The sequence below is a fragment of the Protopterus annectens genome, chromosome 5.part1 (assembly GCF_019279795.1).
Source record: "Protopterus annectens isolate FY-2018-M chromosome 5.part1, PAN1.0, whole genome shotgun sequence".
Lineage (NCBI taxonomy): Eukaryota > Metazoa > Chordata > Ceratodontiformes > Protopteridae > Protopterus > Protopterus annectens.
Window position 1 is genome coordinate 751,533,138 of NC_056736.1, and position 26,721 is coordinate 751,559,858.

General features: G+C 46.3%; 1 protein-coding gene and 1 non-coding gene across 4 annotated transcripts in view; both read right to left on the reverse strand.

The window, feature by feature from the left end:
• Positions 1–26,721, reverse strand: part of PAAF1 (proteasomal ATPase associated factor 1) — a 577,308-nt gene that overhangs the window by 395,126 nt on the left and 155,461 nt on the right. The gene's annotated exons all lie outside the window — the stretch shown is intronic.
• TRNAF-GAA lies at positions 4,145–4,217 on the reverse strand. Its single transcript has one exon. It is a non-coding gene; the product is annotated as a tRNA-Phe (tRNA).

The following is a 26,721-nucleotide window of genomic DNA, read 5'->3' on the forward strand; positions in this document are numbered from 1 at the left end:
GGGTATCCCTAGGCCTTGGGGCTCCACTGTCTACAGATAGGTGATGATCAGAGGCTCTAGCCGGAGTGGAGGGGGACAGAATGACCGATCCGCATGATGTGGCTGAATACCTGGCCAGCGCACTCCGCATGGCCTCAAAGGCTGCCCCCCCAAGTCCGAAGACTGGCCAGCCTCCAAGACCATGACAGGGGTCGGGGTTCCACGAGCCGAGGCACCGAGCGGGAGACTTGGAACCGAAAGGTGTCCCGAGGTGTCCCCCTTGGGTCCGACTGAAGAAACCTGAGTCCTGAACCCTGTGAACGGGGCCGACGGGGTCAGAGCAGATGGTGGTACCGATAAGCCCGGAGGGGGGCATCGGAACTGATGCAGGAACATCACATGGAGCGGAGCATTCCGGCTCCGAAGACAGAGATGCGCTCGGAGGAACAATCGAAGAAGGTATCGGGACGGGCTCCAGAGCCGACTGGGTCGGAGCAGAGAACAATTCAGACAAAACCGGAGACTGAAGGAGCCTCTGCACCACCCTATCGACATCCATATCTGAAAGTGTCCTGGAGGATTTGGAGGACAGGGAGGGAGATCGAGATCTCCTCTCAGGTGACCCTGGTCTAGTACTGGGCGATCGGCTCCAAAGAGGTTCCAATATAATTGGAGCCGACGCTGGTTCCATTACTACCGACACTTCCTGCGGCCCCGAGGACAGTGGAGCCGAGGAGGTTGAATCTAGTCTAATTACTTTCTCCGACGGCTCCGAAGAGACAGACGGAACCGGAGATCTCTTTTTAGACTCAGTAGATTTTGATTTTGACTTAGAACTGGAAGTAGAATCCATAGCCTCTTCAAAATATGGTTTTAAGAGTCCCTTCAAGATTAGCTTTCTCTCTTGGAGCACCCTGGGACTAAAGGCATGGCAGAAGCTGCAGGACTCTTGCAAATGGGTTGCTCCCAGACAATAAACACATACTGAGTGTCCATCGGTGATAGACATCTTGTAACTGCACTTAGAGCACTTTTTAAAACCGAAGGTTTGTGCTCCTTCTGATCTTTGGACATCCTAAGGTTATACACAAAACAGCCAAATGAGCAGTCACAGCAGAACTGAAACTACGGTGAAAAGAAAACTAGAGTCACCACACCCCACGCAAAGCACGGGAACAACAAATACTCACAACAACAGCGCTACACACAAAATGACAACAAACTTCTAACTAAAACGGTTAGGAGACACTAAAAAGAAACCTCTAATTTAAACGTTTTTTTCTTAACAAGACAAAAACACAGGCACAAAGGGGATGGACTAGGTCCTCTAACTAAAACGGGCCTAGCCCGCTGGAACAGTTAGTAGGATACCAACAAACACCCACACTACAACAATACACAACAACAACAATTAAGTAGCTATTAAAATAGCTTTTGTTGATCCAATACTCTCAAGAAGATGAAGAAAAAAGGGTACTTAGCCACAGCCAAGCGAGACCACGTCCGAGCTACACGAGCGGCAAACGAGATCTGGGGATATAGAGCAGTGTAGCATGGGATACCTCCTTAGCCCAGCCAATAGAAGACTTCGAGCTAGAAAAGTTGGCCGAGTCGGAGCTGATATTCGGCTCCGAATCCATGGGTAAGAATGTAGGCGAGATTGGACTACATAACATCTGACAATATCAGATGTGTCATTTTATGAAGAAATGTTCAGCTATACAGATGGGATTAGAGTTGTATAGAATTTTGACATTAACACCCAATACTAATAAACTGAAAATTGTGGGATGCTTATTCAAGACCAAGTATTACCATATTCTGTAGAACATTATGTACCCTAGGAACTTTATTAAACAAACACTGTACACCACTGGAAATGTAATCCTAGGAGGAATGACATTATTAACCTTTCATAAAGTTGTAGTTACAAACTAAGTTTGTAGTTAACTATATGATAGTATGTTTGGGGATTAGGGGGCAGTTGAGAAGGTAAGAAGAGGGGTACTCAGCTTCTGTACTTAAGTTATAACTGCAGAACACTGCACTCAAACAAATACATGTAAGGTGAGTATGGGTTAGTTTAAGAATTGACTGATGAATAGAGGACATGACTGATGTAACTGGTCCAGTCCCGACCTGATGGGCATTTACGTTCCAAGATTACTTTGATATACTGCAACTGTTATTATTTGTTTCTGATGCAATGGATAGATACTGCCTTCCTCGGTGAAATGTAAACACAGTGCAAAACACCATAAATGTGATCCCGGGAACTATAGACCTATTAGCCTGATGAGCCTGGTCTCCAAAGCCAGGGAACGTATCATCATGGAACTCATCAACAAAGACATTGGTAACCTCCAAACTCTGGATCCCACCCAGTTCGGGTTTGTGAAAGGCAGATCATGCCTCCTGAACCTGATCGACTTCTTTGAGGCAGTCACCAAAGCCGTAGATGAGGGTAAAGTGGTTCACACTGCCTATCTTGACCTCGCCAAGGCTTTCGACACCATCCCCCATTCTGGAATTATAGCTAAACTCAACAAACTAGGCATAAATCCCTAGGTCACATGATGGGTTGCCAACTGGCTCACTGACAGAACCCACACTGTAAAAGTTGCAGACTCCAAATCTGACCTCAAACCAGTGACAAGTGGAGTACCACAGGTTTCCGTCCTAGGACCGCTCCTGTTTGGTATCTACTTCTCTGAAGTACAGGCTAACACAGAAGGCCTCTGGCTAACGAACTTCACAGATGACTGCAAACTAGGAGCCATAGTAAAGTCCCCAAATGATGTGAACATCCTACAGAAGGGCCTCTCTGAAACAGATGCCTCGTGTCAAAGCCATGGCCTCAAGCTCAATGCCAAAAAGTGCAGTGTCATCCCCTTTGGTAAAAACTCTGTACCCATGAACTACCACATAGGCAGCAATCTACTTAACACCGAATGCGTGATAAGAGACCTTGGGACCCAGGTGGACAGTAGTCTCTCCTTTGATAGTCACATTGCCACAGTAGTCAGGAAGTCCTTCTACATGGCACACCTTTTCATAAAAGGGTTCTCATCCAGGAAAAAAGAGGTAATTGTTTCCCTCTACTCGACACTCATTAGACCCATTATAGAGTACAACGCCCCTTTTGGAATGTACCTCACAAGACATCTGCAGCAGCTGGAAAGGCCACAGAAGTACCTCACAAAGAGGATTACTGGACTCAAACAAATGCCCTACACTGACCACCTCAAAAAACTCCAGCTTTACTCCATAGCATATCGCCTACTCAGAGGTGATCTCTGCCTAACATATAAAGCTATGTCAAACCCAGAGCTGTTGGACATGCTACACCTAAAGAAATCCCAATCCCTCCGAGCTACACGCTCTAAGGACCTAAACTTTGTCACCACAATAAACAGGACATGCTGGAGGGATACATTCCTATCCCAGAGACTTCCCATACTCTGGAACAGGCTACACATCTATGTCAAGCAAAGTTCTTCATTAGCACTCTTCAAGACAAATCTTGATGAGTGGATGGGAAATAGGAAATACACCCCGGGGATCACTTCTGTGTCTCTGCTCGTCAGTGTCACAGGAAAATAACTTTTTTGGGTGGTGTAAGCCAGGGAACCTTGCTGGCTAGGCTTGCATAGGCCCTTGGGCCGATAGCCTAGTACCTACCAATGAACCTATGAAGTGAGAATATTTATCTTTTTCACAGTGACAGTTTATAGGAACCAGGGTATAGTAATCTAGGTGGCGATAAAGGTTAAACTGACAGGAGTGCACACCTTGGGCTGGGAGGGTTGCCTAATGGTTAAGGTGTCTGCCTTACAAACACAAAGTACAGGGTTTGAATCTCACATGGGGATAATTGGCTAGGCTTAAAATGGCTCGCAAAGGCAGTTGGCCTAGTACTAATCTATGAACCTATGAACCTGATTGCAGATCCTGAAACAAACCGTAGTTTGTAATATTGTTTTATTTTTTTTTCAAAATCTCTCACTTTTACTTCATAGGTTCATAGGTTAGTACTAAGCTAACTGCTCTTGTGAGCCATTGTAAGCCTAGCCAATTATCCCTTGTGAGACTTAAGCCCTGCACCTTGTGCTTCTAAGGCAAACACCTTAACCATTAGGCCACCTTCCCAACAAAAAGGTTTCTTTGCCAAAACCCGGGATTGAACCAGGGACATTTAGATCTTCAGTCTAACGCTCTCCCAACTGAGCTATTTCAGCTCATCTTAATTGTGGAATATCTTGCACTGTGTTTTACCTTGTAGTGTTGGGAAAGTGGAGGTTGGGAGGGTGGCCTAATGGTTAAGGTGTTTGCCTTACAAACACAAGGTGCAGGGTTTTGAGTCTCACAAGGGATAATTGGCTAGGCTTAAAATGGCTCGCAAGGACAGTTAGCTTAGTACTAACGTATGAACCTATGTAGCAATAATCCTAACCTCTGTATTAAGACCCCTATTGCATTTTTTATACTTCCCTAGCCTGTCCTATCCTCCCCCTCTTAGCTGCTCTTTACCCTACAGTGTTTAACTCATTATTTCTCTCATTGCAGCTCACTCATGTTTTTTAACCTCGGGTGCTTTCCCCCAATAAACAATACAATGGCCAGACCGGTTCTTGTTAAAGGACATGCACCAGCTATTATCAAACCACCTTTGGCTCAAACTTCTTTCTGAGAATATAAGTGCATGTTAAGTAACTTGCATCAAGTTTTTACCACATATCGTTGTTTGCCTAGTTTTCTGGCAGTGTGCACACTGGCAGTTTTACAGCAGGCTCTTACCCCCTACTCTTCCCCCTTGTAGCATCTTTCCCTCCCTTGTTAACTGTACATTTCTCAAAAGACCCTTCAAGTTTATACCTGTAACAGTAACAGTACTTGGAACACATCTAGAGCCTGTTTACTGCATTTTCTGTGTTGCACTTGATTTAAAATTGTTTTTTCCTCTCAAAACGGCATTTTACCTGGTTTTGGCCTAGCACTCAAGTGTGGGGTCATTTATTGCACTGTTGTGATTATTTTGCTGCTTATGTATCTCTGCTACCTTTAAACTACAACAAAAAGAAAAAAAAAATCTTGCTTTTTTCCCACTTTCTGAAAGTTAAGAAAGTTCAGTTACAGATTTGCTGTTCCGAACTGTTTGGAAGTTTCTAGAAGTCCAGTGCTTGCTTGGGCTAAAGGGAAGTCTCTGTGTTCACCATTGGGAGTGGTTAACACTGAACAGCCTGCCTGTCCCTGGAAGAGTGGTTACTACCTAGAAGCTGTTTTATTGGCCATTTTGGGTCAATTCTAAACTCCTTGATCTCTCTCTCTTAAAACCTACAACTCTCTTTTTGCGCGGTTTTGCGCACTGAGCAGCGCCGGGCCGCACTGCCTCAACAGGTTTAAACTATTCCAGGCTCCACAAAGTCTGATCTTCACTTTTTCCCTTAGAACTGTTCAAACTCTCAAAGTAATCACTCTATTCTCTTTCTAAAGCCCTGCACTTGCTCAGTTCTTATAAGGAAACACCAATTAACTAAAGCACTACACCCTCGACTTCTCATAAGTATTAGACTCCCGATTGGTCCTTCCTGATCAAGTGAAAAATCAGTTCCCTTCCCCTAATCTGATCAGTAAAAAAACAGTTCCCTATACTAATCTGGTATGTCCAAGGGTCAGTTTCAAGGTTACTCTCCAGTCCAGCTGGTGAATCTGGGAATTTTGAGGCAATGTTACAATTGCCTTATGTACAAAGACAACCCTCTCCTCCTTCCAACAAACTCTAATACATGTGACAGATGCAGTTACACAGCCAAACTGGAGGCAGAGCTCTCTCAACCCAAGACTGGCACAGTCAGTCAGGAGGAAAAGGTAACCAACCCACACCACAAATCCAGTCTCACACAGAGCTATTGCATCTGCATACCCAACACATACACACAAAAACATACTTGGAGGCTCTAAATAAAAATCTGCCTAAACAGCAAAGACCTCCTAAGCAGACATCCAAGCAACAGCCACCCCTCAACAATACCCACGAATCACATATCTCACAAAATCAGTGTGCCTCACAGTCACAGCCCATAAGGCCAAACAACACACCAAATACACTTGTTACAAGGGACTCTATTGTCTGGCACACTGACGTCCCACTCACCAGACTGAACAAGGAGAAGGTCACTGTATGCTGCTTGTCGGGTGCCAGGATCCGCCACATAACGCAAGCACTCAGGTCACTCCAAAGCAAGTACAAGTATGACTCAGTCATTGTCCATGCTGGTGTGAATGACCTGAGACGTACCTCCCTGGACTACATGAAAAGAGACAGAGGAGCTCTCTGACCATGTAGTCCAGGCTGGTATGTCCCTGACCTTGAGTAGCATCTTGCCCTCACCAAGAATGATGCCACAGTATAAAGACAAAATGATCAGTTTCAACAATCGGCTAAAGTATTGGTGTCATTCAAAGGGGATCCAGTGTCTGTCAGCCTGGGATGACATGCTCGACAAGCCATGTTGCTTCGCTAGGGACGGCTTGTACCTGTCACCCTTAGGCTTTCGTATACTGGCCAAGGCTCTTGCCACCCCCATAGTGCCTTTTTTAGGCAAGACTCAAAGGACAAACCCACTTCCATAAACAACCCAAAGATAAAAAAACTAAAGGTAATGCTACTCAATGCCAGAAGTCTAAACCTCAAGATGCACTTTTCGAGACTCTCCTCAGTATGGAGAAAATCGATGTCTGTGCAGTAACAGAAACCTGGTTCAAGGCTCCTGAGAGCACCCCAGCACTACCAGGTTATAACTCATACCATGCGTTTCGGCCCCAAAACTCGGACCGAAGTACAAAAGGAGGGTGAGTATCTATATTCATCAAAGATACCTACATCTCCAGGTTAGTGGCACTGCATGAAGCATTGGAAACCATCCATGTGCAACTAACAGCGGGCAAAACTGCCTTTCAGTTTGTAGCCTGCTACAGAACACCCTCCCTATTACAGGAACCCCACTTGGCATTCCTGAGAACACTGGAGAATATGAAGGTCTCTCCAAACACTATGTTATTGGGTGACTTCAACTACCCAAACATTGACTGGGAAAACTACTCAAGCCCAAACACCCTCGCCCAACGGTTCCTTGAATTTATAAACTCTAACGCAATGGAACAACTGGTCACCACTCCCACAAGAGGGAACAACATATTGGACCTGGTCATCACCAACATGGGGACTCTATGTTCCACACCAGAGGTAAACTCCTCATTGGTAAGATCAGACCATAAACAAATTTCCCTGGACATCCATATCCCGTCCCACCCCCAGCCAAGGAAATCACTGTAAAGAATTTCTCCAAAGCCAACTTTGCACTTCTCAAGACTGAGGTAGAATCCTTCAAAGCCCCTGGGCCAGAGGATAATACAGCCCAATCCGCAGAATCCTTTACAAATGCATTCTATGAGCACCTGCAGGAATGCATGGATTGTGCTATCCCAAATAAAACCAAGACTCACTCCTCCAAAAACAGGAGAACGGTCTGGTGGACCCCGGCCATAAATAAGCTATACAACAGAAGGAAGAAGCTACTACATGACAGAGCAAAATCCCAAAAAGGGCAGGCATCTCTGATCAGTATTAGCAAGAAACTTCGATCCCTCATAAAATCATCAAAGGCCAGTTTCGAAAGAAAAATTGCCCTAGACACTAAAGATAATCACAAGACCTTCTTTGGTTATGTCAGAAACATGGGCGGAAACTCCAGATATGCTCTGAATTGTTGCATAACGGTACAAAATATACCGAACCTACAGACATAGCCAACAACCTGGCAGACAGATTCAGCGCAAACTTCTCCCCCCCTTCCCCCCAAAGGAGCAAATGCCTATCCCAACTGAATGTAACCTCCCTGACATCACAGATGCACAGGTGAAAGCTGCCCTCTCCAAAGCAAAAAACACAGCATCTATGGGACCGGACGGTGTCCCAGGCTGTGTCTTACACGAGCTCCAAGAAGAACTCAACCCTCACATTAAGTCACTGTTCAAACTTAGCCTTACTACAGGATATATACCCAAATAATGGCGTAGAGCTACAGTGGTCCCACTCCACAAAGGTGGTGCCACAACGGACCCCGGAAACTATCGCCCCATAAGCCTGACTAGTCTGGTCTGTAAAGCTATGGAGCGTATTATCATGGAACTCATAAACAAAGACATTGGGAGCCTCCAGACACTGGACCCTACCCAATTCGGCTTTAAGGGCAGATCTTGCCTCTTAAACCTAGTTGATTTCTTTGAAACAGTTACCAAAGCCATAGATGAGGGCAAGGTAGTCCACACAGCCTACCTGGACCTCGCAAAAGCCTTCGACACAATACCCCACTCGGGCATCATAAATAAGCTTACCAGCTTAAATATCAACCCCTATTTTACAAGATGGGTTGCAAACTGGCTCAGAGATAGAACCCACATGGTCAGAATCGCAGGTGCCATGTCCGAATCCAAACCAGTTACAAGTGGCGTCCCACAGGGCTCAGTTCTGGGACCTCTCTTGTTCGGTATATACTTCTCTGAGGTTCAGGCTAACACGGGGGGATTATGGCTGACAAAGTTCGCAGATGACTGCAAACTGGGGCCATAATCGAATCTCCAGCTGACACAAGCATCCTCCAAAAGGGTCTCACAGAGATGGATGCTTGGTGCCAGAACCACGGCCTCAAGCTAAATGCTAAAGTGCATAGTCATCCCCTTTGGGAAAAACAAGGTGCCCACAAATTACCACATAGGTGGTAATCCATTAAGTACGGAAGAAGTAATTAGAGATTTGGGGACCAACGTAGATAGTAATCTCTCCTTTGATAATCACGTTGCCAAAGTGATTAGAAAGACCTTCTATATAGCCCACCTTATCACGAAAGGGGTTGCATCTAGATCAAGAGAGGTCATTGTGCCCCTCTACTCGTCACTCATCAGGCCCATAATTGAATACAATGCCCCTTTTGGGATGTACCTTACCAGACACCTGCAGCAACTGGAGAGACCCCAAAAGTACCTCATCAGGAGGATCATGGGCTACAAACAGATGTCCTATGCAGCTCGACTAAAGAAACTCCAGCTCTACTCAGTTGCTTACTGCCTACTCAGAAGCGATCTATGCCTGACGTACAAAGCCAAGTCAAACCCAGAATAAATGGACATGCTCCACCTCAAAAAATCCAAGTCCATTAGAGCTACACGCTCCAGGGACCTAAACCTCAGCACAAAAATAAATAGGACATGCTGGAGGGACAGATTCATTTCCCAGCGGCTCCCCTCACTCTGGAATAGAATCCCAATTCATGTTAGACATAGCCTCTCACTGACCCTCTTCAAGCGAAATTTGGATGCGTGGATGGGAAATCGCAAATTCACCCCTGGGATCTCTCCTGTGTCACTGCTAAACAGAGATGCAGTAAACTAATCTTAGAAGGGTACCTTCTGTGACCTACTTTACAGAGGCACAGTAGGCTAATCTAATAGGGAGGCAGAAGCCAAATACACTCTGGCTAGGCTTATAAATGCCCTAGGGCAGATAGCCTAGTATCTACCTATGAACATAGGTACGCCACTAGATGGCAGCACACCCAACTCTAATCCATAGCAACATGGCTTACACTTTTTAACCAGCTCCCTGCTGCTCTCTGCGAGTTTATTTTTATTACTGACTTGATTCTTCCTACTTGTTCTTGCTGTGTCTCTTCTAGCCATAACCTCTTAAACTCAGCCCCAACCTTAATCTCTGTATTAAACTCACCTTGGGCTTGCCAGCAGCTTTCACTACTTAGTAGTGACCGCTCTCTCCCAGCAGCCCTCACTACTTAGTAGTGACCGCTCTCTCCCAGCAGCCCTCACTTAGTAGTGACCACTCTCCCAGCAGCCCTCACTACTTAGTAGTGACCGCTCTCTCCCAGCAGCCCTCACTACTTAGTAGAGACCGCTCTCTCCCAGCAGCCGTCACTACTTAGTAGTGACCGCTCTCTCCCAGCAGCCCTCACTTAGTGACCGCTCTCTCCCAGCAGCCTTCACTACTTAGTAGTGACCGCTCTCTCCCAGCAGCCTTCACTACTTAGTAGTGACCGCTCTCCCAGCAGCCTTCACTACATAGTAGTGACCGCTCTCTCCCAGCAGCCTTCACTACTTAGTAGTGACCGCTCTTTCCCAGCAGCCCTCACTTAGTGACCACTCTCTCCCAGCAGCCCTCACTACTTAGTGACCGCTCTCTCCCAGCAGCCCTCACTACTTAGTAGTGACCGCTCTCTCCCAGCAGCCCTCACTACTTAGTGAGCGCTCTCTCCCAGCAGCCCTCACTACTTAGTGAGCACTCTCTCCCAGCAGCCCTCACTACTTAGTAGTGACCGCTCTCTCCCAGCAGCCCTCACTACTTAGTAGTGACCGCTCTCTCCCAGCAGCCCTCACTTAGTAGTGACCGCTCTCTCCCAGCAGCCCTCACTACTTAGTAGCTACCGCTCTCTCCAAGCAGCCCTCACTACTTAGTAGTGACCACTCTCTCCCAGCAGCCTTCACTACTTAATAGTGACCACTCTCCCAGCAGCCTTCACTACTTAGTACTGACCGCTCTCCCAGCAGCCTTCACTACTTAGTAGGGACTGCTCTCTCCCAGCAGCCTTCACTACTTAGTAGTGACCGCTCTCTCCCAGCAGCCCTCACTACTTAGTAGTGACCGCTCTCCCAGCAGCCTTCACTACTTAGTAGTGACCGCTCCCTCCCAGCAGCCTTCACTACTTAGTAGTGACCGCTCTCTCCCAGCAGACCTCACTACTTAGTTGAGACCGCTCTCCCAGCAGCCCTCACTACTTAGTAGTGACAGCTCTCTCCCAGCAGCCCTCACTTAGTGACCACTCTCCCAGCAGCCCTCACTACTTAGTGACCGCTCTCTCCCAGCAGCCCTCACTACTTAGTAGTGACCGCTCTCTCCCAGCAGCCCTCACTACTTAGTGACCACTCTCTCCAAGCAGCCTTCACTACTTAGTAGTGACCGCTCTCCCAGCAGCCCTCACTACTTAGTAGTGACCGCTCTCTCCCAGCAGCCCTCACTACTTAGTAGTTACCGCTCTCTCCCAGCAGCCCTCACTACTTAGTAGTGACCACTCTCTCCCAGCAGCCTTCACTACTTAGTAGTGACCGCTCTCCCAGCAGCCTTCACTACTTAGTAGTGACCGCTCTCCCAGCAGCCTTCACTACTTAGTAGGGACTGCTCTCTCCCAGCAGCCTTCACTACTTAGTAGTGACCGCTCTCCCAGCAGCCTTCACTACTTAGTAGTGACCGCTCTCCCAGCAGCCTTCACTACTTAGTGACCGCTCTCTCCCAGCAGCCCTCACTACTTAGTAGTGACCGCTCTCTCCCAGCAGCCCTCACTACTTAGTAGTGACCGCTCTCTCCCAGCAGCCCTCACTACTTAGTAGTGACCGCTCCCTCCCAGCAGCCTTCACTACTTAGTAGTGACCGCTCTCTCCCAGCAGCCCTCACTACTTAGTTGAGACCGCTCTCTCCCAGCAGCCCTCACTACTTAGTTGAGACCGCTCTCTCCCAGCAGCCCTCACTTAGTGACCGCTCTCTCCCAGCAGCTTTCACTACTTAGTAGTGACCGCTCTTTCCCAGCAGCCCTCACAGTGACCACTCTCTCCCAGCAGCCCTCACTACTTAGTAGTGACCACTCTCTCCCAGCAGCCCTCACTACTTAGTAGTGACCACTCTCTCCCAGCAGCCCTCACTACTTAGTAGTGACCGCTCTCTCCCAGCAGCCTTCACTACTTAGTAGTGACCGCTCTCCCAGCAGCCTTCACTACTTAGTAGTGACCGCTCTCTCCCAGCAGCCTTCACTACTTAGTAGTGACCGCTCTCTCCCAGCAGCCTTCACTACTTAGTAGTGACCGCTCTCTCCCAGCAGCCTTCACTTAGTAGTGACCGCTCTCTCCCAGCAGCCTTCACTACTTAGTAGTGACCGCTCTCTCCCAGCAGCCTTCACTACTTAGTAGTGACTGCTCTCTCCCAGCAGCCCTCACTACTTAGTAGTGATCGCTCTCTCCCAGCAGCCCTCACTACTTAGTAGTGATCGCTCTCTCCCAGCAGCCCTCACTACTTAGTAGTGACCGCTCTCTCCGATAGTTATTTGCAGGCTCCTTTTCCTTTTCTCACTCTTTCCTCCTTCTCGGCTCTATATATTCCCCCTGGAAACAAAATCCTCATCCTTGAAGATGTTCTCTCCTGGTTCTCAGCTAATATTAATGAAACAATTATCCTAGGAGATGTTAACATCAACTGCTCTTATATTCGCTCTACCACAACCTCGCATAATATAAACCTATACGATTTCTCTTCATTAACTCTTCTACCAGACCTAATAAAGAAAGCTTGTCAGGCAGTCCCCTGGACTGAACACTAGTTTCACATCCCAACAATATCTCCAACAGTGGCACCTTGCCAGATTCCCTAAGCGATCACCTTCCTGCCTTTGCATGACACTCCCCTTCCTCCCTATACCTACAACATAACTATATCGCAACCCGTACCCTCACAAACTTCAACCCTGAATCCTTCACAAACTGCTTAAAATAGAAAAACTGGAACCCTCTGAAAACTCTTCCTCTCAACGCTGTCACTTACTTCAAAACTTCATTCATTAACCTACTAAACCACTTTGCTCCCCCTAGTACTAAGAGTAAGATCCAAAACCATCCCCTGGCTTTCTAAAGAAACAATAACCCTCATGCATACCCGTGATAAATCATGGAAACTACCAAAAATACAAATCACCCAGCTCCCTTACTGAATATAAACAGCTTCGCAATACAGTTAAAAAAACGTATTGCTTCCAACCGCAAATGCTACTACTCTAAACTTCAAAATAATCATAAATCCAACCAAGAAATTTTGGAGTAGCATCTCTGCCCTCCTTAGTCCCGGCAGAAAAGTCAGCGATTGCCCTGACCTTGGCGCTCCAGATCATACCATAGCCACCAAATAGACTCAATAGCCAAGCTCACCACATCTTTCCCCAAGAACTCCTTAGCCCCTTTCACATCTCTCAACTACAATCCCTCTCCTTCTGCCACCAATACCACCCACCCCCTTCCCTTAAACCCATCCCTGTCAACATTATAAAAAAACTCCTCCAAAAATTAAAATTATGCTCTAATGCCCCAGACAACCTACCATCCAACTTCCTCTAGTTAGCTGCTGAGCTAGTCCATCTGTATTCTAATTAATCATTCCATCCACGAATCCTACGTACCCCTCCTCTGGAAAAAAAGCATTCATCATTTCCTTACACAAAGGAAGCAATAACACTGACATCTCCAATTTTCACCCCATAGCCATACTCTTCCCCCATCTCAAAAATCCTTGAAAAATGTATTCACCTAAAACTTCTACCTTACCTTCTAGACAATCATCTCCTGACCCCAAGACAACATGGTCTTCGACCCACACACAGCACCACCACAGCCCTTCCATCCTTCCTTGACAATATTATCCATGCTCATAGCACAGGCAATATCGTACCTACCTTTTTCTTAGACCTATCTAAGGCCTTAGATACCATTTGCCATACCCTATTTTTTGTCCAAGCTCTCTCATCTTTATCTTTCCTCCTCATCCATCAATTGGTTTTCCAGTTACCTCTCAAATAGACAACAGGCTGTCAAGTGGAATAATAAGAAGTTATGTACTCACCATAACGTTCCATGTTAGTTGTCTTCTTCTCGCCTTCTTTCTTGCTAGATGGGTTCGGAGCTGAACCTCGGATCCGACTCGGCCTAATACTAAAGCTCGAGAGCTATTTTTTACCGGCTCGAGGCTAACCTATGTCCCATAATGCTAGGCGTCATATACCCAGATCTTGTTTGATAGCTAACACTATGGACAAAAACATGTCCCACCACAAGAAAGGATAAATCTATGAACTCTATACAACTGTGAGCCCCACAGCCTGTCTTTCACCAGGGCTACCAAAAAGGGGACAAGAGCTCTAGGTGAAGGGATAATCCTGGTGACAAAGAATGTCTCACCCAATACTCTAGGTCTTTCCAGGCTAGGGGGATGGAGGGTGGGATGCAAGAAAGAAGGCGAGAAGAAGACAACTAACATGGAACGTTATGGTGAGTATATAACTTCTTAATGTTAAGTTGCCAATCTCGCCTTCATTCTTGCTGGATGGGACAGGGTCCCTAGCACCTTAGTCCTGGGTGGCTCAATGGAACAGACTCTTGAGTACAGTGGAACCAAAATCAGCACAATTTCTGGAGGCAATATCCAGTTTGTAATGAGAAATAAAGGTATGAGTGGAGGCCCATTTGGCCACTGCACAAATAGAATCCATAGGTAACCTTGCTTGAAAAGCAACTGAGGAAGTTAATGCTCTAGTTGAATGAGCTCTATGTTTGGTAGGGAGCTCTTTATGCCTCAACTGATATATTAAAGTGATGAGAGGTCAACCATCTGGACAAGGTCACTTTAGAAACTGGAAGGCCTTGCTTCCCTTCTGCGTAAGATAAGAAGAGTTGCTCTGATTTTCTCGTTAGTTTAGTTCTATCCAGATAGAAGCGTAGCTGCCGGTGAATGTCCAAGCAATGTAATCTTCTCTCAGCTCTGTCAGTGTAATTTGGAAAGAAAACTGGGGATCAATGGTCTGATTGAATTTTTTTTCAGATAGAACCTTAGGTAAAAAGGATGGATTAGTCCTAAGAGCCACTCTATCTTTGTGAAAACCAAGATAAGGGGTGGGGGGGGCGCGCACAGATAGTGCTTGTAATTCCGAAACCCTTCTGGCCGAGGTAATAGCTACCAGGAAAAGTGTTTTCCAGGAGAGCAGTTTTAATGAGCAGGAGGCAGCAGGCTCAAAAGGAGGCAGAATTAATTATGACAGTACCAAATTTAGATCCCACGGTGGAGGAGGGTCTTTGACTGGGGGCCTAAGTAATAGGGTACCCTTCAGAAAGGCTTTGCAGAGCTTGTGGGACATAATGCTAGATTCTGACAAGCCAACGTGGAAATTTGCAATAGCCGCCAGCTGGACTCTGATAGTGGCTGAAGAGGAGCCTTTTTGGAAAAGTTCCGCTAAAAAATCTAGAACTGTTTGGACAGGAGCAGTGAAGGGGTCGACTTGATTTTTCCTTGCCTAAATAGAGAAACGTTTCCATTTACTAGCGTACGTCCTTCTGGTGTTAGACTTGTGAGAGGCAAGGATAATCTCACGTACTGACTGAGAAATTAAGGGAAGCCTGGCTAGGGTTGGAAGTGGAGTAACCAAGCTGTGAGGTTGAGAGATGACAGGGATTGGTGCAGCCTGCCCGACTGATGGGTCAGAAAGTCTGGCACTGGGTCCAGATGCCAGGGCTGCTCCAGTAGGTGACATTGTAGGAACGGAAATCAGACTTGTCGGGGCCAGTAAGGGGCAATGAGGATCATCCTGGATCTCAAGGCAGTTGCTTTCTGGACTGAGTGATTAAAGGAAAAGGGGGGAAAGCATAAAGGAGACCCCAGGGCCAATCGTGGGCTACAGCATCTCTGGGAGAGAGGCCCGGAAGAGGAAAGAGGGTGAATAAGTCCTGACACTTGCTGTTTTGCAGGGTTGCGAAAAGGTCGCAGCAAGGCTGACCCCACCTTCTGAATATTTGATCCATTACTAGTTGGTTGAGAGACCACTCGTAGGGCATGAGAATGTCCCTGCTCAGCCTGTCTGCTATAACATTGGTCTTTCCGGGAATGTGTTTTGCTACCAGAAACTGGTGAGAAGAGATTGCCCATTGCCAGAGTCTGAGCGCTTCCCAACAAAGAGGATAGGACCTGGTTCTGCCCTGTTTGTTGATGTACCATACTACAGACATACTGTCTGTCTGAACTGCAATCATCCCGGTGAGAATAGAGTTCTGGAGGGCCTGCAACACCAACAGCACCGCTCTCATCTCCAAGACATTGATGTGCAAGTGGCACTCTAACGGTTGCCATGTGCCCTGGACTGTCCTGCCCTGAAAATGCCCCCCCACCCGATCAGGGAGGCATCCATTGTCACGGTGGCAACCGGAGGGGGGGGAAGAACAACCGGTCAGCCTTGAAGCACCTGAGGTGAGACCATCCACCAAGCTAGGTGTCGTTTGCATGATCGAGTGATGAAAATATTGTGCGACATGGGACGCTGCTGAAAGGACCATTGGGAAAAAAGCATCCACTATAGTATCCGCATATGAAAGCGAGCTAGCGGGAGTAAGGTGATTGTTGCAGCCATTTGACCCAGCGTTTTCAGTACAAGCCTGGCTTGGATTCTGTCCTCCTGTAGTAGGATTTGAACGTGACTGCGAATGTCTAACACTCTTTGTGTAGGTAGTTTTGCTGACAACTCCACCATGTTTAACACGGCGTCTATGAAGGTAATGCTGACAAGCCGACAAGGCAGACATTTTGAAATTTCTGGAGATACCTACCGCTTTGCATGTTTGTACAGCGTAATCCCTGGCTTGAAGTAACTGGTGCCTGGTGGTGGCAGTAAGGAGCCAGTCATCCAAATATGGAAACACCTGGAATCCTCGACGTCTCAGGTGAGCCGCAACCACTGCCATGCATTTGGTAAACACCCTGGGGGCTGTGGTGAGGCCAAAGGGCAGGGCTCTGAATTGATAGTGACTGGCTCCCAGCCGGAAGCGGAGAAACCTCCTGTAGTGCCTGTTCATTTTGATACGGTAGTACGCATCCTGAAGGTCTATAGAGCACATCCAATTGTCCTGACCCAAGAAGGGAAGAATGGACTGTAGCGTGACCATCCGGAATTTTGTTCTTTGAACCGATTTGTTCAGTCTGCTGAGATCCAAAATAGGTCTCCAGTCCCCTGTCTTTTTTGGTACCAAAAATAATTTGGAGTAGATTCCGGACCTTGTTGGTCTGTTGGGACTGGCTGGATGGCTCTTTTTAAAAGCAGCTTTGAAATTTCTAGTGCTGCTTGGTCTCTCAGACCGGGTGGAACATCTGGAAGAGGCCCTTTTGGTTGATGTGGGGTGTGGATAAAGGGGATTTTGTAACCCTCGGATATGATCGACCGTACCCATCTGTCTTGCGTAAGAGAGCCCTAGGCTTTTGGGTACAGCGAAAGTCTTCCCCAGACTGCCTCCGAAGGTGGACAGTCGGACAGCTCCTCAGGGGTGCTGAAAGGGTTTGTCAGAGAATGGTTCTCTGCTACCCTGATTCTGTGGACCCCCCCTGCCCCTAGGGCGGCATCTATTGTTGTTCCCTCCTCTGCCTCTGGAGAGAAGCTCACCACGTGCATCCGGCAGAACTCCTTGAGGTTTGCGGAACCACATTTTCCCGCCCTTCTGACCCTTAGGATATGGTCTAGAAGGGGCAGAGAAACTGACTCCCACGGCAGAGAGATTCTTGCCTTCTTGTTCACACCTGGTTAAGATATCCTTCACTTGAGGTCCAAAAAGAGCAGAACCATCAAAGGGGGTGTTAGTGAAGGACGCGTTGAAGGGGTCAACAAAATTATAGAGCCGCATCCAGGCGTGTCTCCTTAGAGCAAAACCCGTACCTGCGGCTCTACTCGTTCCATCGGCTGCATAAGAGATGAGCCGCATGGAAGAGTTAACGATAGAGTTCAGGGTCCCCATCTGGGAGTTTATCTTTTCCTGAGACCCCACAGCTGCTGGGTCCTGCAATGTTTCACCCAGTTCCTTGAGAAAGTCTCTCTGAAGTCGGGTGAAATGGCATAAATAGTTCAGCGACCGCATGGCAAAGGTCGCTGAAGAAAACATTTGCTTGCCATTCCTATCCATAGTCCTAGATTCCTTATTACAGGTACTGAAGGGTCAGCCAACTCCTTCTTAGTGGCTGCCGCCACCACAATGACATCCACGGGGACACCCTTAGAGAGAAACTGTTCGTCTGTCAGGGCAGTAATAAATTTAGTGGGCCTCCGGGGAGTTGGTTCCATAGTATCCAGAGCCATCCACGCCTTCCGAGCCACCACCTCCATAAGTGGGTCGAAAGGCGGGGACACCCAGGCGGTGGAAGGGTGAGAACCGAACACATCCAGGTACACCAACTCGTCCTCGGATGGGTTAAGGGCAGACCAGTTCCCCCTCTGTTTGAGGATCTCTAAGATGTCAGAAAAGGAGACATCCTCAGAGGGTACCTTGGGGACCCTTCCGAATCATCCAGGTCGGTGTCAGATGTCACTGACTCAGGACAGTCAACATGTTTCCTCTTACATGTCCTCTTCCGAGGGGGCTCCCCCGAAGGATCAGGGGAGGTCTCGGAAGAGGAAGAAAGGCCCAATGGGGCAGCCTGGAGTGTCATTTCTCCTCATTTGGGGTCGGGAGGGTAGGCAGGGGCCGAAGCAGGCACCGTAGAGGGAGGGGCTGAGGAGGCCGACCGTGGCGCCGGTATAGGAGCCAGCACGCTCCTCATGACCTCAAAGGCGCCCCTGTCAGGCAGGGAAGAAGGACCCAACTCCGAGGAGATGAGAGCTCCCCCCGGCACCGAGAGGGATGGTTCCGAGGCCGATGTCGGGGCCGAACTCACCTGCGTCGAGGCTCCGAGAGGGAGAGCGGGGTCGGACAAAGGTCCGATGCCACTTGCTCCCTCAGAGCCGACCAGGGAGTCTCAGCACCCGGATCCCTCCAAGGATGAAGCCAAGGACGGGATCGGAGCCGACGAAGGAACCGACAAAAAAGAGGGATCGGTTCAGATGCCCCCACAGTACTCACCTCGACGACCTCCGGCTCCGAACTCAGCAGAGTAGTCGGAGGAGGAACTTGAGCAGATGTAGGGGTAGCCCCTGTCTATTGAGACGGGCTATGTAGCAACTGGGCCAGTGCCTGCGACTTCAAAAGCCGACTGACTACCCTCTCAAGGTCATGGTCCGAAAGCCTGGAAGACCTAGAGGAATGAGATCTATGGCTCCGCTCTGGCAACAGAGGAGTCCGGAGCCGATCTAACCGACTCGAGAGATGGAGACCTGGAGTACTTTCTGCTCGGGGACAGCTCAGACACTAAAGTTGGAGCCGACTGAAGTCTAGGTGTCTCGGTTCCGGCCTGAACCGATAAGGCAGCAAGAGAACCGCTCGGAGGCGGCTCCGAACATGGAGCCGACGAGTTGGCAGGCTTAGGAGGTTTTCCAGTCATGGTCTTAGCCGGAGAACCTTCAGGCTTTAACAAGCCTCTAAGAATGAGTTTATTTCTGCGCTCCTGCAGGACTCTAGGGCTGAAAGCATGGCAGATGGAACAAGAGTCCTGCAGGTGCAGAGGGCCCAAACAATACATACAAGAAGTGTGACAGTCTGTCAGAGACATCTTCTGACAGCACGAGTCACACTTCTTGAAACCCGATACCTTAGTATCCTTAGAAATACTAATGTAAAAATTAGACTAATATATAATAAAAATTACAATAAACAGAAAAAGGGAAACTACCACTAAACAGAGGGACAGAATTCCACACACACGCAGAAAACCTAAGGGAAAACTGTACTACTAAGGGGGAGGGTCAGAGGCCCAACCACCTTAAGGGTGGAGAAAAAGAGGGGATTTAGCAACTAAAGGGGTGGGAAAACTAGTCGCTAACTTCACTAACACTAAAAAGGTAAAATAGGAAAAAAATCTGACAGAAAAACTATCTATAAAGCTATTAATAATAAAATACAACCTGGAGCCGGTGAAAAATGCAACCTCGTAGCTGAAGCGGCAAACGAGATCTGGGTATATGACGCCTAGCGTTATGGGACACAGGTTAGCCTCGAGCCAGTAAAAAATAGCTCTCGAGCTTTAGTATTACGCCGAGTTGGAGCCGAGGTTCGGCTCTGAACCCATCCAGCAAGAATGAAGGCGAGATTGACAACTTAACATCTGTACTTCCTCCTACCTCGACAGTCCAACAGGAGTCTTCCCAAGGATCTATCCTGGGCCCTTTACTATTCAACATCATTAATGACTTTCATCAATGTATCCCAAATGCTAACTTGTTCAATATGCAGATGACTCTGCCATCATCTGCTCTGCTGAGTCCCTCCCCAAACTCATGCAAACAACTCAGACCGCCTTTAACAGCACTGAGACATGGATGCTAAACAATTATCTAGCTCTCAATGCAACTAAAACCAAACTCATGATCTTTACCCCATCTAAAATACCTAAATAGACAAAAACTCCTTTTCTATAGTAAGCCAAACCTTGACTCACATTGAAATTGTCCACATACTAAGCTCCTCTGTGTCCTTATTGATGAACAACTAAAGTTTGACATTCACCTTCACACTAACAAAAAAAAAAAAAAATCACCAGACACTAGGAATGCTTTACTGTCACAATCGCTATCTCACTTCAAGTAAGCTTACCCTCTCTACCACTTACCGCCTCCCCTCTCTCATGTATGGGGCACCATCCTTACTACTCTTCAAGCCACCCTCAAAGCTAAACTAGCATCCTGCTACAATAAAATCTCCAAGTTTGCTACCAGCTCCAAATCATCCTCTCAGCATTGTGATCCCTTACACTCCTTGAACTGGCTGGAGCTCCCCCTCTTACATTCAACGCCTTACCTGCTCATAAACTCATTTTCAAGCCCTCTCACTGCTCCTCCCTCTCCTCCACCCTTACTATACCTCTTCCGGACCGACCTCTCAGGTCCAATAACCAGAACCTCCTAGAAGTAATAAATCGTCACATACTCCTGGCCAGCTTCTACTGTCATTCTCCCTTGCTCGAAAATGGAACTCTCTTCTTCCCCATATTTGACCCACCCAGAACCTCTCCAATTTTAAAACTTTACTCCATTCTTATCTCTCTTCTCCTTGGGAGTGCTCCTGCTCCCACCCCTCCTAACCTCCTCCCCCTGCCCCTCTCCCACCCCTCCTAACCTCCTCCCCCTGCCCCTCTCCCACATCCTTCAACCTTCTCTCTCAAAACTCCCCCCAACACTAGCCTTCCCGTTTTCCTTCTCTCTCATATCATTCCTTCTCAGTTTTACATTTTCACAGTACAGGTGTTTGATTCCCACACAAAACAGAATGCTTTATTATCTCATGCGGGTTTAACATGTATTAATTATGGCACACTACACACACGTTATCACTACTTCTATCTCTGTATCAACAGATGTCTTAATTTTTATGCTGTATATTTTATGTTGTAAACATTTTTAATAACTTCTGCAGATTTTTGCTGTTGCAATATCCTATATTTAATTTTGTATTAATTCTTGCTGATCTTTGTTTTTTTGTATGTATGCACATGCAGCTTTTCTCCACAGGCCTCCATTGAAAAAGGGCTAATCTCGGCCCAATGAACTTTCCCTGTTAAACTGCAAATAAATAAACAAACAAATTAAATCTGTACTCTCAATATGAGTTAGGATAGCTTAATTATGCACAGTTGTCAAAAGATGATGTTTTATAATGCTGAAAAGAATAAATGTGTAGCAAAGCAATGTTAAATTTATGTTGAAAGTGCACCAGTCATATTTTCCACGTAAATGTGAAATAAACTGGCGTTTTGTTTTTTTTTTTGTAGTCCAGATTGGATGGTGTATTACCGTCCATTTTAGGTATGTGTACAACTGGAGGCACCAGGAATAATTTTTTTTTTTTTTTTTTTTTTTTTTTTAAGTCACACAGAATCAGAATAAGTGCAAGACAAGGAAATGTAAAACTTAGGTGGTACAAAACACTGGCTTTGAGTGGCCTGTTGGCTTGGCCAGTGCCCATATATTACAAGGAGTTTTATTTAGACTCAGTCTTTGGCAGGCACGATTAACTATGGAGACAGAAACATGGCTGGATTCTGTTACACCATCTGCATCATTTGCTTTCACCAGCGTAATCTTTAGACTAAAGGATACACTGACACCTTCTAAAGGCTAGTCAACCACAGTTTGAGCAGGTCAGAAGAGGTTGCTTTAACCTGCACACAGTCTACAGCTCTACCTGGAAACACAGCACACCCAAAAGTGCCACAAAGTACCTACACGCCAAGCAGCTAAACATGCCAGATAGCACGGTGGAGGTCACTTACCTTGGCCACTGAGGAGGGAGTGGATCTATAAAGACAAAGCCAGAATAAGCAAAGGTGCTCTTTTACTACAAAAAAGGAAAGAGGAAATTTCTGGGGGTCAGATGGATGCAACCCGAACGGTCATCTTTACAGTATCACAGCCACCCTGTACACGGAACTCCACAAAACAGTCAGACAAAGACAGTGCATATACTGCTGCTTGTAACAATGCTTCTGGCAACTTTCAGGCTTTGAGTGTCCTGTTAGCTTGGCCAGTGTCCACATACAACAAGGAGTATGTTATTTACATTGGTACGTCTGCCCATGGTAATGAAGAAATACTGAGTCAAGTACACTCAAAGGGAAATGAGTGATCTGTAGCATACATTAGGAGTAAACTGTATCTAACAAAGGTTCAGAGGTTCATATGTACTTAGGTAAGCTACTGAACTGCGAGGATCATAAGAAGTCTAGGCTTACATTCTTATGGTAGCTTTTAACTTTTAAATTTTGCATACAAACAGCACAACAGATGGTCTGAACAAGGATATATTGTAATATTTACAGGGATAAGGGTGCTAAAACAGGAGTGGACTTACAGTTACCCATCCATTCATTCAAATTACCTTCCAACAGAGTGATAGGTTCATAGGTGTTTACTACATGCATCCCAAATCTCTGACAAGTTCTGATACCCCTGATAAGTGTAAGCAGGGGCCTGGGAGAAGAACCATTTACAGGTTACCCGTGTCCATTAGAGACATCGGTGCCAAACCAGAGATTAATTTCCTGTTCCCCATCGAATTGTCCAAGTTGTACTTGAATTGGATTAGGGAGGAACTCTGCTTCACATGGGTGGGGAGCCTTTCCATAGATGGGGTAGCCTCTGGGATACATACCTATCTCTCCAGCAGGTCCTATTTATATCACAAGCAAGGTTTAAGTCTTTAGAATGGGTAGTTCTGGTGCTGTTTATTTTGTGGATATGCAGGAGGTCCATCAGACTGGGGTCTGACAATGCCCTGTATGCCAGGCATAGATCTCCCCTCAAAAGCCTGTAGGACACAGAATACAGGGATAGGGTCTTGAAGTAGTCTGCATAGGACATGTTACTTACATCCTGTATTCTTTTGGTGAGGAAGCTCTGTGGACATTCCAATTGTTGGATATGTCTGGTTATGTACATACCAAAGGGGGCACTGTACTCTATGATAGGTCTGACAAATGCTGAATACAGTGGAACAATTACTTCCTTGGATTTAGATGCACATACCTTTGTTTATAAGTTGTGCAGCATAAAATGATTTCCTCACCACTGTAGACACATGATGGTCAAAAGCTAGATTACTATCTATGTGCATCCCTAAGTCCCTGACTACTGTGTCAATCCAAGAAGCATGTTTTCAATATGATAGTTACCAGGGATGGATGACTTCCCTAAAAGGTACTATTATGCATTTCTTGGCATTTAGTTTTAGTCCACAGCTCTGACACCAATTGTTTGTCTGAGTCAGCCCCTCCTGGAGGACATTTGTGTCAGTGTGAGATTCAATGACACCCCCAATTTGCAATCATCTGTAAATTTAGTCAGCCAGAGACCACTGATATTGGCCTTGACTTCTGAGAAGTAAATGACAAAATGAAGTGGCCCAAGGACTGATCCTTGAAGGACTCTACTTGTGACTGGCCTCTTTGTGGCCCAAGGACCGATCCTTGAAGGACTCTACTTGTGACTGACCTCTTTGTAGAGGTGGAATCCCCAATTCTAACTCCCTGGGTCCTATCTCTGAGCTAAATGGCTATCCACCAGGTGACAAACGAGTTTGTACCGAACCTCTTGAGTTTGTCAACAATGTGCGAGTGGGGTATTGTGTCAAATGCTTTGGCCAGGTCAAAGTAGCCAGTGTGATTTTGCCCTCATCCATTGCTTTGGTGACCTTCTCAAAGAAGTCCACCAGGCTGAGTAGGCACAATCTTCCCTTGACGAAACCAAACTGGGTTGGGTCCAGTGTCTGGAGGTTTACTATATCACTACTGATCATCTCCATGATAATTCTTTCCATGGCTTTGCATATAAGACTAGTAAGACTTATGGGTCTGTAGTTTCCAGGGTCTGTAGATGGCCCACCTTTGTGCAGAGGGATGACTGTTGCCTTTCTCCATTCATGAGGCACGAAGCCTGTTTGTAGGCTACAGTTAAACAGTAATTCCAGAGGCCCTGACAGGTCATGTTTCATGCTATTTAGAAAGCATCCTGGGATATTGTCTGGGCCCATTTTTGCAGTGTTCTTGGTCTTAGAGAGAGCATTAAGGACCTGTTCCCTAGTGATAGTAAGGGGAGTTATATTTGATGATATTTCCTGAGGAAAGGTTGAAGGGGTGACGGGGTAACGTTGGAGCTGAATTTATCAGCTAGGAGGTTTGCTATATCTTCTGGCTCAGTATAGGTGACTATACAATTGTGTGCAGAGCTCACTGTAAATGGATTGCCTCTGAGGTTGCAGACATAGCTAAATAATTCTTTGTGGTTGTTCTTGGCCTGGGAAGCCAAACCTACCTCAAATTTGGTTTTGGTAGACTTTATTAGTCCTCAGAGTTGTTTGTTTAGTTTGATGAGAGTGCTTTTATCCTGCTGGGTTCTGCACCTCCTAATTTTTGCAAAGATTTTCTTCCTCTTGTTATACAGCCTTTTGATTTTGTAATTCCATCAGGGTGGCTTGTTTTTTTGAGTTAGTTTTGTACTTCTTCCTGGTCGGTACAGCTGCCCCTAGGCAGCTATTAACATGTTTGTGGGTTTCTGTGAACAGTTCTGCATAGGCAGAAGTATTCTCAGGGTTTATGGGGGCTTGAAAGTTTGCCAGGTTCTCACTTAATAGCAGGATGTTAGCCTTAGAGTAGTTCCTGAATATTCTCGGTTTAGCTGGGGGCCCAGGTTATATTTTTACTTCAAGGGAGACCATTTTGTGGTCTGACCTTACCAAGGAAGACATTACAGTAGGGGTGTGCAGCACCTCCCATATTAGTGAGGACCAGATCCAGTATGATTGCACCCCTGGTTGGTGTAGTGACTATCTGGTCCAGGGAGTTGGTGTTTACAAAATCCAGGAATCTCTGTGCATGTATGTTAGGTGTCATATAGGATTCCCAGTTAATAGAGAGGTAATTAAAGTCACCCATAAATATGGTATTGGGTTGGATGGTTTAGTGCTTCTAATAAGTTTAAATACATGGTATGGGTTTTCCTGTGTTATTGAGGGGGACCTACAGCTTGCAAGGAAGTGGTATTGGATTTTGCCTATGATGATTTGAATGGGTCTATATTAGATGTTCAAAGTCTGAAAACTTCAAATCTCATATGATCGACTCCATATGAGCAAAGTTTTCAAACATCGAACATAAATTATAAACAAACTAAACATAAAAAACCTACCTGAATGCTCTATGCAGGGGGACAAGCCCCCCCCCACACCCCCCCTGCTACTTAAATATACAACTCCAAGATCGCACTACATTGAAGTGAAGGGAAATATTCCCTATGGCGATCTCCATTGTAACGTTCAATGTTTGAAAACTTCGCTCATATGATGTTGATCATATGAGATTCAAAGTTTTCAAACTTTCAATATAGACCCGTTTTGAACATGGAGCAGCTCAAGTGCATTGTCCTGTTTGACCAGCCTTGAAGGATATTTATTTTTTATGTAAATACAAACACCTCCACCTTTAGTCCCTGCCTGTGAAGTAGCTGGCCTAAATGTGTGGAAGGGATTATAACCTTGCACTGCTGGTGTGCTCTCTCTGGCTTTAAACCATGTCTCAGTGACCGCATAGACATCAGCATTCTCTAGGGTAAAGAGAACTTCTAGGGAGTGGAGTATTTTGTTTAGACTCCTAGCATTGAGCAGCAATACCTATAGAATTCTTGGTTTTGATTTGCTATGTTGGAAGTACTTTCAGTTTGGCATTGCTTAAAAAAGGCATTATGGGGAAGACAATATTCTAGCTAATATTTGAAAGCCTAGATGGGAGAGGTGTAGACCATCCTTGGCAAAGCATCGTGGTTTGCTGACCATCTCCTTCCATGCTGACAAGTAATAATACAAGTACTTTGCTTTATGTGAAGTAAAGACTGTTCCCTAGAAGTATTTTCTGTAATATATCCCTACCCCTCCAACAAGTTCTACTTACTCTGCAGGAGACTGAGAACCCTTGCAAGGTTGTTTTATGATACTAATGGACTTGCAAATGTGTAATAGGTCTGACAGAACAGTCTGTTGAGGTTCTATACGTGAGACAGAGGCTGCCTTTCGGTAGCCTATATAATTGTAACGGACAAGGCATTGAGATGAAATGTATGCGTGAGACAGAGGCTGCCTTTCGGTAGCCTATATAATTGTAACGGACAAGGCATTGAGATGAAATGTATACGTGAGACAGAGGCTGCCTTTCGGTAGCCTATATAATAGTAAGGGACAAGGCATTGAGATGAACTGTATACGTGAGACAGAGGCTGCCGGCATTGAGATGAACTGTACACGTGAGACAGAGGCTGCCTTCGTAGCCTATATAATAGTAAGGGACAAGGCATTGAGATGAACTGTATACGTGAGACAGAGGCTGCCTTTCGGTAGCCTATATAATAGTAAGGGACAAGGCATTGAGATGAACTGTATACGTGAGACAGAGGCTGCCTTTCGGTAGCCTATATAATAGTAAGG